We start from the raw sequence: 15,421 nt of genomic DNA on the forward strand, positions 1-15,421 counted from the left end.
TATCTATCTATCTATCTATCTATCTATCTATCTATCTATCTATCTATTTTCTTCCACCAACTACTGTAATACTGACAAAGGTCTCACGAGTTACAAATATCATCTTTCCATGTAGGAATGTAAACAGTTCAACCTTAATAAGTCCCTTGTAATTCCTCTTTCCTGTTTACCTCTTCATGCTTCTCTTGAGTCCTGTATTTGAAAGTCAGATTTTATATTCAGCTCTGGTCTTTTTATCAAGAATGCTTGAAAGTCTTCTATTTCTCCGAATATCCATTTTCCCCCTGAAGGGTTACACTCAGTTTTACTGGGGAGATGATTCTTGGTTGTAATCCTATCTCCTTTGCCCTCCAGAATATCATATTCCAAGCCTTCCAGTTCCTTAATGTAGAAGCTGCTAAATCTTGTGTTATCCTGATTCTGTTTCCATAATACTTGAATTGTTTCTTTCTGGCTGTTTGCAATATTTTCTCCTTGATCTGGGAACTCTGGAATTTGGCTATAACATTGCTAGGGGTTTTCCTTTGGGGATCTCTTTCAGAATATTCTAGATCTCTTTCAGGAGGTAATTGGTGGATTCTTTCCATTTCTATTTTACTCTCTGGTTCCAGAATATCTAGAACCATATCTAGAATATAAGGGGTGGGAAACAGACCACGGGGTACCTAGAATGAAGCCATCTTGTTCAGTGAAGCTGAAACCCGGCAGAGAAGTAGATGCTGAATGGAGGGAGCCAAAGTTCCTTTAACAAGGAAGTATTGGAAGGCATTTGGTACTCTACCCTCCAGCCCTCTAGTCGAAAAGGAAAGGAGCCTGAGAGATGGAAGGGAGGTTGTTACTCAAGGCTTGAATTAGCAGCATAGTGAGGAAACTAGAGCAGATGAGCTTAACCTATGAAGGGCATCTTTTTTCCATAGAATTGAAACTAGGCAGAGTAGCAGATGCAAAGTGGAGTGATACTCCAGTGACAGGGTTCCTGGCAGCATCCTGGACAAATGGTAACACTTCATTTGGAGATCTTATAGCTTAAAGAAAGAAATATTCCCTGCTGCCTAAAAAATTGAATACATCTAGCTAGAATAACATAGTCAACATATAATAACTTGAATGTCCATCAATGGAGTTTACCCCAGGTATGGAGAAAGGAAGAAAAAGGAAGAAAGGAAAAAAAAGAAGGAAAGAGGGAAGAAGGAAGAAAGGAAGGAAAGAAGGAAGGAAGGAGAAAAAGGAAAAGGAAGGAAGGAGAAAAGGAAAAGAAAGAAAAAGAAAGGAAGAAAAAGAAAAAAAGAAAGGAAAGAAGAGAGGAAGAATCATATTCACTGAATATAGTAAAGTGATTGGTGAAACTATGTATCTAAAACAATCCTCAAAGGGACAACTTCACTAGATTACATGATGCCAGGGAAGGGGTGCTGGACTTAGAGTAAATAAGCCCTTAATAAGGATGCTGGCTGCTTATTATCAAGAAAATTAGCCAAAGAGATACTATCCATTTATTGATTTAGAAATAACCCCAAACCATCTGCAGTAGCATCTATGGAACACACATTGTGTGACAAAAACGACACAAATCATTAGAATGGAAGGAATAAGAACCAGAAGGCAATTTCTATCCTTAGAAAATAGTTTAAAGGAAAACAAAAACAACTTATAAGAGAAGGTCCTAGAAAGAGTGACAAAGAAACATAGAAAATGGCAAAAGCATATGATTCTGATGTGCAATCCCTCAAATGGATCAGCCTTGTGGCACAGGTGAGATCTGAAACTTCTTTATGAAATGGCAAAAAGTGTTTCAGAGTGCTTCTCTCAAACAGCCTGTGCTTGGTGGTGGGGGTGGGCGTGGGGGTTTGAGGAGGAGTCTCCTAGCACCAGGGACAACGGCTTCTACCTACACGTAGATCACGAAGTTGGGAACAGACATCAATGCAGAAACTATCACCTGCCAGTGATTCAGAGCATAGATCTGAGAATCACAGACTTAACACATTTCATTTTATTCTAAATATTAACTTTCACAACCACATGCTCCCTGCAGTGTGAATGTGTCTTCTGGAGATGAGTGTGTGGTTGGCCTCTGTCATTATCTTTCTCACCTTCATTGCCAATGGAGTGACTGCTTGGGGAGATCTGGCCCTGGTGCTGTACAGTTTGAGGTCACCCAGGAATGTGTTAGCTGAACATTAAGTTATATCTAGCTGATAACAAGATGAATTTAGAAAGTGATGAAGGATGACAGAATACACATGTACATTAAAGCATATGACAGGAAATTGAAAACATGACTGTAACTTATTAAACATTGATTTTCCAGACATTTCTTGATATTGTTTGACAAAAACAAATGTTAACAGAAACAGAAATGATAAAGTTGGAAAGAAGGGTATACTGACTGGTCAGAGTAGAGGGCTGATAAGGTTGACCTAGAGGTTATCACTGAAGACTAGGCTAAAAGTGTCGAATGAAAGAGGAAAGGACAAATGGAAATTATGATCATGGAGAGGGCATATAGAAAAAGATGGACAGGAATTCAGAAGGAATTTGGCAAATTATCTGGAAGATATCCTTAGCATGGTACAGTAGAAAAAAATGCTAGATGGGAAGTCAGAGGACACAAGCTATCTCTGTGACTTTGGTTGTCATTTAATTTCTTTGGTCTTCAGTTGTCTCATTTGGATGGTAAGGGGATTTAGACTAGCTTACTTTTGAGGAACCTTCTAGCTCTAAATCAATTATTCTTTCAATTAGGTATTCAAGATTTGCTTGCTGACTATAATTAGTTTTCAAGTTTTCTATGCCTCTGTTTTTAATCTATAGCACATTCATAATGAGAACACCTAGCATTTTTGTAGTACATTACAGTTTACAAAATGATCTCACAAATATTTTCTCATTTACTCCTAACAAATACTGTGAGACAAGTAAAGGAGGCATTATCATTCCCATTTTATAGAGGAAAAGACTGAGGTTCAACTGGTTCTAAAAATCACATGGCTAGACCATGAGTGGAACTCAGGTTTTATGCCTTAAAGGTCAGTGTTAATTCTATAACTCTACACTACCTGTCTAGAATGATATATCAGGAATGGGTACAAGAGTTACAAGGAAGAGAAGGCATGAGTGTGGATTGTCATTTGCACTATTGCAGGAATTACCCAAATAGATAAACTCAGAGATCTATCAAAATGATTATGAGTATGGAAATTGTTGCATCAGCATTTATATAGCTCTTTAATATTTAAAAAGCAATTTAGATTTTTTTTTGATCTTCAGAATGACCCTGGTAGGTGGTATTCCCATTTCATAGATGAAGAAATTGAGGCTGAGAAAGTTTAAGTTACTTGCCCAAGACAATATGGCTAATAAGTAACTAAATCAGGATATGAATTTAGGTCTTCCTGACTCCAATTCCAAAGCTCTATTCACTCTACCTGTAATATACCAAAGTATGAAAGTGTATGTACATACATACTTGCATATATATATACATATATAATATGTATACTTTTACATAAAGTATAATAATAATACACATAATACACACTTATTAAAGTATGCATATATGTTTACCTGTCTCCTATTGGTGATCAATGCTATTGATCCTTCTAGCACTTAGCACAGTGCCTGGCACATAGTAAGCACTTAATAATTGTTGATTGATTGATTGATTTATATCTCTTGCAGCTCTCCCTTCCCACTGCCACCACCTCCCATCAGGCCTTGACCATTCCAATAACCATTTAATTCACCTTTCTATCTTTCTTTACCCTCTACACTTTGCTGCTAGATCTACTCTGAACCCTACAGCTGGGTTTATATTCTTAGAATCCTGCTTTTATTATGTCAGTCCTTTTGTTATGGCAGTCCTGTGAGCAAAACCTGTGTTGACTCCCCATTGCCAACAGGATAAAGGTCAAACTTCTTAACCTGATATTCAAAGCCCTCCACAGCTTATTGCTACTCCCCACACATTTTTACTTTAGACAACTGCTCTACATGTATTTTCTTCTCTAGTGAGACTAGTCTTACCATTTGCTCCACATGCTTTGCACAGTCCTAGCTGTGTGTCACTATACAATGAAAACCACCTACAGTTACCTCCTCACTCTTTGCTGCATATATAGATGTATACACATATATGTACATATATACACATGTATGTATACATGCAAATGTGTGTGTGTGTGATATTTATCCTTTAAGGCTCAACTTACATCTTGCCTTTTCTCTAAATTCTTCATTAACACAGCCAAAAATGATCCTTCCTTCATTCTGAATAGCATCTATTCTCTATACCTCTCATTTGAAATTTATCAAATTTACAGAATAATAGAAGTTTGAGAGTAGAATAGACAGAGAGATCATCTTGTACAATCCCTTCATTTTATATATGAGGAAGGTAGGTACAGACAGTGATACATCATTTCCAAGCTAGTTAATGGCATAGCTTGGAGCAGAAACCATTTCCTTGGTTCTTAATCTACTACTCTTTCCATGATACAATGTTTTGCCTCCTCTTCTCCTTTATTGTTGTTGTTGTTATTGTTTTGCTTGGGTTTTGTCTCTCCGTGTAGATTCCTGAAAGACTGCGGCTTCATCTCATACATTTTTGGCGTTTTCTCTCAGAGCTCATCACAATGCTTTGCATATTATATGTATACCTTAAATATTTGTTGATTGACTACAACTTATACAAATCAATAGGTTACACCAAATTTGTCACATAGTCTCCCAATATTCCTTGTGTTTGACTTTCCTCATCTTCTGAATATGGTAATGAGAAAAGTAGGACTTTTCAATCTGCTTTCCACATAGCCTAATTACTTCAGCTACAGAAATCTATTTGCAAAGCCCCTGATGTCTTGGCTGTCACCCAGTTTGGTAGAAGGGTGAGACTGGGGAAAGCAGAAATAGCATTTTCAATAAAAAGTTGGAAAAACACTTAAATGCATTTCCTGTATCATCCCCAAGTATTTTAAACATCAGTGCACTATTTCATCTCTTCTACAAAGCCCCCCTTTTTTTCCAACTAGCAAAAGCACTCACTTGGAGCTATTTATGAGGAGCAAGTGTGGTTGGTATAAGAGTAGGAGCACTGCATGTAAAGGTAGAATACCTGAGCATCCAGGCTTTGAGTCCCAGCTCTTCCACTTGAATACTGATTGGGTAATCTTGGGCAGGCAGGAGCCTCACTGAACTTCATTTTTCTCACCTGTAACACTGGAGCAAATATAGGATTTCAGAGTTGTAAGAGATTTCAGTAGCCATCTCTCATGACAACTATACCTAGAAAAGAATTCTTTCTCTAGAATTTCTGAGCACTTGTCCAACACTTGCTTGAAGGCCTCCAGTTAAGGAATACTCACTTGCTCCCAAGGTAACCTATTCCACTTTTCGATGGCCATAATTATTAGGAAGGTATTTCCATTCCCTTCCATCAAGCCTAAATTTGTTTCTCTATAGCTTCCATGCATTGCTTCTAATTCTTCCCTCTGAGGCTAAGAAGAAGTTTAATGCCTTTTTTACATGAAAGCCCATCAAATACTTGAAGGCAGTTCTTACTTCTCCCTTGAGACTTTGAGACACAGACAAAACTTCCCCAATTCCTTGATGAGATCCTCATACTGCATATACTTAAAACTTTTTGCCATTCTGATTTCTTTTCTCTAGATACTACCCAACTTATCAATGTCTTTCCTAATATAACTCTCCAAAAATGAGCATAGTACTCTGGATGTGGCTAATCATAGCAAAGTATAAAGCAAGTCTCACCTGGAACTATTCCAGAAAGCCACAATTCTCTTAAGGAATCATGGAAGCAGCCAGGTGATATAGTAGACAGAATGATGGACCTAGAGATCTGAACTTGAATTCAGCCTCTCACACTTACTAGCTCTGTCATCCTGGGCAAGTCACTTAGCCTCTGTGTCCCTCAGTTTCCTCATGTATAAAATGGAGATAATAATACCACCACCTTCCAGGATTGTTGTGAGGATAACATGAGATAATATTTGTAAAGTGTTTTACAAACAAAATTCTACATCTATATGCATCCTAGTTGTTGATAAGGAAACCCAAGATCACATTAGCTTTTTCTGTTTGCCTTATGACATTACTGCTTTATATAGAGATTACAGGCCACTAAAATGCCAAATCTTCTTTTTATGTGAATTGCTATCCTCTCATCTTGTAGTTGTGGAATTGATTTTTTGTACTCTGGTATGAGATATTTATGCCTAATAAATTTAATGTTATTACTTTTGGTACAATGGCCTAGTCTATCATGACATTTTTGGGGGGTCTTGACTCTTAAATCCTATGTTTTAGCTCTCTCTTCCATCTTGATGTTATCTGCAAATTTGATAAGAAAGCTATGTATGCCTTTATTCCAGTCATTACTAAAAAAAATAATTTCATAGCAGAAAGTTTACAGCCTTGGGGTTATATACTAGGGATAACCCAACAAGTCGACATCAAACCATTAATACTAGTATAATCTTTTCCCCAAAGCACACTGGTAGGAGACTCTCTCCTTATTGCTGGAGGTGAATGCCCTGCTCTGTGTGATGGAAGCAGGCCAATGTACCTTTGGGAACCCATCAAGCTTCAAATCTTCTTTAAGTGTCAATTTACTTCAGGTGCTTCTGGATTCTAGAAGGAATATTCAAAAGGCCAACTCCACTAGAGATTGATAAAGGACTAGATTCTGGGAAAGTATGAGAGGAACTGGCAGTGTCCCTCATGTCCTTTCCTACACTAGAGACTTTGCCTTTGGGTGATCCAAGACTGGGTTCCTTAGATGAGCTGAGTTATCTTACCTCCAATAGAAGAGCTCCTTCACTCCTTATTGTCTGGTATGTATTTTCCTACATATACCTTCTCTGATTTCTGTTTTGCTACTAAGTTAGGTACATGTATTTCTTTGTGATGTTCTCTATGTGGTCATTGTGGGATGCATAGTTGGTGGGAAAGGGTCATGCCTTGGATATAGAGCTTGGGGTCCTCCTTCTGTCCCAAAATGACAAGGTGATCATCAGTTAGCTTGAACTCCATTATATCCTCTAGATGAACAATATTTTAGGAAGCAAATGGATATAATATTAGCCCAGTACCCCCTTTTCTCTGAGGACAGCACAGTAGTCTCTAGTCCCAACCTCTGCCTATCCTTCTGACAAGACTAATACCTCTTCTGGAGAAGGATGAAGGAGAAGAAGAGGCTAGAGATTTCTATTCTCCACACAATGACAGCCTTCACCACACATGGACCTCTCTACATAGGGTTCTATCCCTGCACTATTCTTTGGGTTCCATCATTTAACCAGTTTAAAAAAAAATCTAATTATACTATTGTTATGGTATATAATAACTAATAACAGACAACATTTGTGTAGCATCTGCTATGTGCCAATGACTGTGCTAAGTACTTTATAGATATCCCATTTGACCTTCACAACAACCCTGGGAAAGTAGGTACTATTATTATCCTAATTTTACATTTGAAGAAACTGAAGTTAGGTGACTTCTCCAGGGTCACACAGCTAGTGTCTAAGGCTACATTTGATTTCAGGTCCTCCTAACTCCAGAACCAGCACTATGCATTGCATCACCCAGCTGCTTCTAAACAGGTAGAGGAAAAGCACTAGACTTTGTTGGGGACACCTGAATTTGAGTCCCACCTCAGTCATTTCCTCTCTGTGTGACCATAAGCAAGTTACTTTAACTTTCTCAGAATTAGTTTCTTCATCTGTGAAGGTTGTGAGGACCAAAGGAGATAACATATGTAAAGTGTTTTCCAAACCATGAAGCACAGTATAACTATTATTACCTGGCCCTTCTCTCTCCATCTATCCCATGTGAATAGCATAAAATACCTTGACAAATGTGTTTGACAATATTTACATAAGCTATACCTATAGCATTTCCCTGATAGCTAGTTACCCAGTAAAAAAAAAAAAGAAGTTAATTTAGAATGAATAGCTTTAATGAAGCCATGCTTGTGATCACAAGATTACTACTTCTTTTTTTCAGCTGTTAACCACATTCTAGTTTTTCCCATAAAATCTAAGTCAAGCTCTCTATAATATTCAGATTCCATTCCCTTCTTGATTCATAGTAAGCACTTGATAAATGCTTGTTGACTGACTAACTGACTGCATTACTGATGGGTTCTTCCCCTTTTTTGAATATCAGGACAACATTTGCCCTTCTCAAATACTGGAACACATCTTCCATTCTTTACAGTCTTTCAAAGATCATTAACAGTGTCTCAACAATCACACCTGCCAGTTCTTTCAATACATAAGGATGTAGTTCATCTGGGCCAGGAGACTTGAACTTATCAAGGGCAGCCAGGTGCTTTCTTACTATCTCCTTATTTATCTTGGATGTCAAATCCCCATTAGCCATTTCCCCCCATGTCCTTTACAATCCAAAAATCATTCCTCTTTTCAGAGTTAAAAAATAGAGCAAAATAGGAATTGGGCAGCTCTGCCTTTTCTCTGTCATTAGTTACTGCAGTTCCATATACCCCAAACAATAATCTTAGCTCTTCCTTGATCCTCCTCTCTCCCTTTATAATTGTCCTTAGCTTTTCTCAGCAGTCTTAACTCATTCTCAAGGTTAACAACTCTGGTTCTATTCTTAAAGTACCATGCTGTGCTTCTTTTGTATTCATCTTCTGTTACCTGCTGTTGCTTGCATCTTCTCTGTATGTCTTTTTAGTCTATGCTTAAGGGCAAATGGAAGTAGGGAAGGAAGGAAGGAAAGAAAGAAAGAAAGGAAGGAAAGAAGGAAGAAAAAATGAGAAAGAAAATGAAAGAGAATGGAAGAGAGGAAGGAAGAGAGGGAGGAAGGGAAAGGGAAAGGGAGAAATAATTTTAATGTCTCAGAACTGGACAGAAGTTGAAGAAATGTGGTCTCCCTCCCTTCTTTGCAGGTCAAATTTGCCTAAAGCATTGGTTGATTTTGCTAAACTTTTTTTTTTTTAAACTAAAAGAGATGGTTCACTAGGTAGGGAACTAAGTAGGTTTATATTTGGAAATAAAGCATATAAATAAAAAGTAAGATATAAAATGTATTAATAAAAGTTAAAAACATAGTAAAATCTATGTTAACGAGGCGGTCAGGTGATGCAGTGGCTAGAGCACTGTCCCTGGTGTCAGGAAGCCATGTATTCAAACTGGCCACAGACACTTTAGCTGTATGCCTCCGAGCAAGTCACTTAGGGCATATTGCCTCTTTCCTCAGTGGTAACATGGAAATGATAACAGCACTTACCTCATAGGGATGTTGGGAATATTACATAAAACAACATGTGTAGAGCGTTTAGCATAGTGTCCTACATGTAGTAGGCATTACATAAATACTTATTCCCTTACTCTTCTCCTTTCCTTGTATACCCACATTGTTTTTTTTTTTTTCCTTATCAGGACTATTTCTTTTTGTGTTTTCAGAATTCTATATTTGCATGTTTCTCATGCTTCCTGGGCTGACTTCCCTTTAGAATTATAGTCCCTAAGAGCATACCCATCCTTCCTCTAAGCCTTTGAAATATATTCTTCCAACATCTAGGCTACATATCAGATTATGCTTTATCTTCTTCTCCTCTAATACAAACTTTAAGATGTAGTGTTTGCTTCTTTCTTAGGTTCCCACCATTTCACCCCAGGAACATGTTCCTCCCTATTAGTGTGAATCAAATGCAAGATAGAATTTTCTCTTGTTGGTTCTTCCAACATTTGAAGGATGAAATTATAATTCAGGAAAGTTAAGAGAGTATTAGCTATTCTACTCCAAGTAAAGAGAGAGTTCCAGCAAGTAACAGGATAATTGAAATGTCCCATCACTATTATATCATGGCTCAGTGCCAGGCTTTAATCTATCTCCCAAATTTATCTCTCTTTTTTTTCCCAAGTGGTCTGAAGTATACTCTCAATGCAATACCCATTCTATTTCCTGCCTCTAATCATCAAAATGTTGTCTGCCATTCTCTCTCTCTCTCTCTCTCTCTCTCTCTCTCTCTGCATATATATACATGTATGAATACACACATACAGTGTATATGTATACATGCATATATGTATATATCATATATATGTATATGACTTTTTAAAAGGACATGATATGACTAGCAGAAGATGACTAGCATCTTCTTTTGCATATCCTTTTTATTTCTAGGAAGGTATACATTTCCAAGAGGTCTTTCCTCTGAAATGTATTGGCTTATAACTAGCCTGAATAAGCCATTTAATTTCTCACTGCTTTAAACAACTTAAGTTTCAGAGACGTAGTCAACCGTCATTGATTGAGGGAGTTTTTCTCATCAAGGATTTCCATATGCCAGTGAAATCACGGGTCCAATTCCTTCCCCAAAGCCATGTTTCTGATATGAGACTCATTTAAATATTTTCCAATAATACCTGCGAGATGAAATGTATTTCCTTTTGTTAGGGTCTCTAGTTCACCTTGCTTGTTATCCATACTTTTTCTCATTTCTGTGTAGACATACAGACCTATGGGCTTTATTATTGACTCTTTTCCTAGCTTTTGTCTTCTTTGCACACCTGGGCTTCTCAACTGTTATCTTCTTCTAATGTTATAGCTACTCTTTGTGATATTTGCTTACTGGGTCTACATTAGCAAGTTTCTCTTCACCACTTTTATTTTCAGTTCAAAAACTTTGTGATAAAGTTTTCTAGACTTTGGACAAATCCATTCTTACCAAAGTTTGTTAGGTAGATTCCATCCCAGGCTAGGGGCCTGTTATTCCTGTATTTCAAGCCATAATCCAGAAATCCAAATTTCACTTTCAAATGCAAGATCATTAACCAGTTGTTCCCTTCTTAAATCTATTTTTTTTCTTAATTTCAACCTTTGTCTTCAATGAACAGAAATGATGAAAATGATACCAATGGTTTTATGTCTTTCAGTTTCTTGCCTCTAATTTTTCAATTCCTGGTCACATTTTACAGGTTCGTTCTGGGAAGAGATCATTTGTGCCCATGAGAATCAATAATTATGTTTGTGCTACTTACCTTAAAGTCTTATTGTGAAAATCAATGGAGATAATATCTGTGAAAGTTTTTTTGTATTTTTTAGAATGTTACACAAAATTGATGCTCATCAATTAGGGCATGTCTAACTAAGTTGTGTCAGATCAATCTAATGAAATATTATTGTGCTGCAGAAAAGAAATCAGTATGATGAAGACAGAGGATCATGGGAAGATACATGAAGTGATGCAAAGTAAAGTAGAACTAGGAATACAATATGTACAATTACTACAGAAATGTAGTCGGAAAGAATAACAAGAAAACAGCAAATAAAAACCAAATCCTATACTTGTATGATGACCAACTTTGACTCCAAAGAAGAGAGGAAAAACCATCTCTTCATCTTACAAGAGTGCGGCACTAGGGGTGTGAAGCACTGCGTTAATTTTCAAGCTTTTTTGATATTCTGGTTGGTTGTGCTAAAGTTTCCTCCCTGTTTTATTCTTTGATATAAGACTTTACTTTCTGGGAAGGGGAAAGATATAATGAAAAATATTAAGTGTCATATATGAAAACAAAAGTAAAACATTGCATTTGAAGTGTTCTGTAAATGTAAGCTGCTTTTATTTGTGGTAGGTGGTGCGGGATAGTAGGTAGAAAGCTTGCCTTAAAGCTCAGAAGACTTAGGTTCTAGCTCCACCTATAATATATACTCACTCATGTGTGACCCTGGGAAAGTCACCTAATCTCTCAATGTTCTAGAAAACTTTCTAAAACTAAGTTGCAAAGAAAATGCAAATCTCTATTTGTAGAGGGAGTTTCTTCCCCAGGAAATTCCTCTACCAATAAAATCAAGTGTCTAATCCCTTTCCCTATTATTTGTATTGTAACTTCCATTTATCAAACACATTCTGATGTCTAATGGTTTAAATGTCCCCCTCTGATTCTTCATTGTGGTCTGGAAGTAATACTATGCTCTCAAAAACCATACAAGTAGAATTTAAGCCCAGACCTACTGCTCCAGAATGGCTTTGACTACAAGCACAGTGGTGGTCTGTCTATCATCTAATGATGAAGTCTGAAGAATTTAATCTCTAGGAGACTGTATGGGGTGAGGGGAGCTGTTGACCAATTCAATTCATGAAATCATCAATCAAGCATAAAAGACCCGTGTCAATCTAATAACTAAATTGTGGGTCTTCCAAAATTTTGAGATATTTATAAGATGTATAACATAGTATCCAACATAAGGGAGGTTTGATTCATGGTAAATATTTCCCTTTGTTTCAAAATAAAGGCTACGTGTTCAATTTATTATACTGCTATGAATTAATTTCTTATAGTATTTTATCTTATACATTATCTCAGTTTAGCTTCATAGCAACCTTAAGAGATAAGTAGTAAGAATACTATTATTCCCATTAACTGCTGAGGAAACTGAAGATAGGGAAAGTAATCTGCCCCAAGTCATGCATCTCTAAAGTACTGCATTTGAGATTAGAACTCTGCTATATTTCCTGGTGCAGTGTTTTGTTGTTTTTTTTTTTTTTTCCACTACCTTCCAGATTTCTGCCAGTGAGGTCCAACTTAGTTGTATAGTACAGCTAACGGGTCACTGTTGCCAAGAAAGCATATTGAGAAGGCTGCATTGATTGTTCTGGTCACATTAAGTTCTGCTCTTCATGTATGAATATTGCCAGAATCACCTTCTTTCATCAAGATACTCATTTTACAGAAATGAAATTTAATGTGATGAAATTCCACACAGCTCATGGTTAGTGAATAGGAAATGAAATGATTTTTTTCCTGGGCTGCTTAAGACAGACTGATCTAATTCCTATGGTCACTACAGGAAAATGTCAATTGGCTACAACTCCAATACATTGAAACCCTTAATTAATAGGAAGCTTTTAGGATAAGGAAATAAATTATAAGAAAATAGAAATAGAGATTCTTTGGAAAAATCAACTTCTAAGGGATTCCTTTGCTTCGGTATGCATCCATCTCAAACTCTTTTCTCTTTCTCCATCCTTGGTCTTGACATTAAGAGTTTGTGTTCAGATCTGTCCTGAGACTTATCCCTTCCTTCTGGGATACTCAGTCAGAAAAGTAATTTTCTATTATGTTACTTTACTTAACAAGTCAGGGAAGCAGACTCAGATTTTAGAAAGCTTTCCAATATTATTAGAACAAAATTATTTCCTAGATGGTACTCAAGTTAACGGGAAATTTAGTGAACTAGAACTTTTATTCCTAGATAATCCAGGTTAAAATGGGTGGTATCTTACTTTCTATCTCTCTGATGCTACAAGAAATATATATTCTGCCACTTACTACCTAATGATCATAGAAAAGTCACTTAACTTCTGTTGAGTCTCAGTTTCTTTATCTGTAAAATGCGGCGGTTAGACATGATGACCTCTGAGGTCCTTTCTCAGTCTCAACTTAGCATGTAGAGTATATGAAGGGGCCTTAGAAGAGATTTGATTCAGATATGGAAAATGAGGTCAAGAGAGCTTTGCTATCTTCTTCAAGTTCCTACTGCATTGTAAAAGTTACTAGGCAAATGCTGAGTCACTCTGATTGAGGTTACATTAAATTAAGAGTTTATTCTATTTGATGGTACAGATTGTAAGTTATTGATATTTTTTTCCTTCTATGTGATATTGAGTCATTTTCTTCCATAAATACTCAATAGGTACTGTAGGCATTTTTTTTGCAGAGAGAGGAAAAAAAGTAAAAGTTAATTTTATTTGGAAGCACAAACAAATTTCCTATGGAAAGTTATAAAGAAGAGTACAAAACCTCTTGGTATAGTGGACTTAAAGAATCAGGGTTGAATCCTAGTTCACTGAGACTTTGGACAAGTCCCTTTACTTATTTTTTGGTCTGAATTTATTTATTTTTAGTTTTCAACATTCACTTTCATAAGATTTTGAGTTTTAAATTTTCTCTCCTTCCCATTTCTTCCCCCCTCGTCGAGAGAGAGCATGCATTCCAATATAGGCTCTACATATACATTCATGTTAAGCATATTTTCCATTAGTCATGATGTAAAGAACAATTAGAACTAATAGGAGGAATCATGAGAATGAAGCAATAAAACAAAACAACAAAGGAAAACGACAGCTAATAGTATGATTCTATCTGCATTCAGACTCTGTATTTCTTTCTCTGGGTATGGATTACTGGAGGCCTTTTGCTGGGGCCTGTAAGATTACAGAGCCACCAATATAGCACTTAGACTTTACAACTCTCATCACTCACTTCCTATTCATGACTAGGCCACCAATAAGTCATTGATAGAAATCAGTGGCATAGGGACAACTATAGTTTTACTTCACCAGAGAACTCCCTTCATTCATTCTTTAATCTAGTCATTTAACCAGTTCTGAATCTACCTTACTAAGCTGTTATTTAGTCCAGAGGTGTCAAACAGACTGAGGCAACACTTGTATAGAACAAAATAAAAATGGAAATGGAAAATATTTAACAAAATCGGTAAAATACAGATAAAGTTAATATATGGTTTTCTAAGTCAATATGTGACCACAAGGATCTTTTACAGTTAAGTGGCCTCCCCTTTCTATTTGAGTTTGATTCTATAAGTTGAAGGGGTCCCTGCTAACTTGCAGAAAGGTTTTTAATGAGGCTGCTTCTGACTCTGTGCTGTATAACATTTTGTCAATTACTTGGATAAGGCATAAATGGCATACTTAATCAAATCTGCACGTGACACAAATCAGGGTGGGACAGCAAAAATACACTCACATACACACACACAGAAGACAGAGAGTTAGGATATAAAAAAGATTATGACAGGCTTGAACATTAAGCCAAATCAAATAGGAAGACATTCAACAGGAGAAATGTAAAGACTTACACTTGGATTAAAAAAAAATCAACTTCATAAGTATAAGAATGGGAATGTTTTGCTAGATAACAGTTCATGTGATAAATATCTCACTTTTCAAAAAGAAACATAAGCTCCTTCTGAGCCAGCTCTGTGAACCAGCAATTACAAAAAAAAATAATGTGTTATTAGACTACATTCAGGGAAAAACATTATCTAGAATAAAAAAGGTAAAAGCTCCACTCTACCATGCCATGGTCTTATATAATAATATATTCAATTCTTGCTACATTTTAAATGTACTATCAATGTACTAAAAAACATCTGGAAGAAAACAATCAAGATAGTAAAAGATCATGCCAAGTGAGGATCATTTGAAGAAACTGGGTATATTTAGCCTAAAGAAGAGAAGACCTGGGGTATATATGACCTAGCTGTCTTCAGATATCTTGTCATGAGAAAGAAGAATCAGGTTTTATTGTGGATTCAGGAAAAACTAGGAGCAACAGTTAAAATGTAGGAAGCAGATTTTATCAGGAAAATATTTTTAATTGTTAAAATGATATAAAAATAAGATGGA

This window comes from Vombatus ursinus, unplaced genomic scaffold (genome assembly GCF_900497805.2).
Source record: "Vombatus ursinus unplaced genomic scaffold, bare-nosed wombat genome assembly UNPS02014791.1, whole genome shotgun sequence".
NCBI classification, from domain to species: domain Eukaryota; kingdom Metazoa; phylum Chordata; class Mammalia; order Diprotodontia; family Vombatidae; genus Vombatus; species Vombatus ursinus.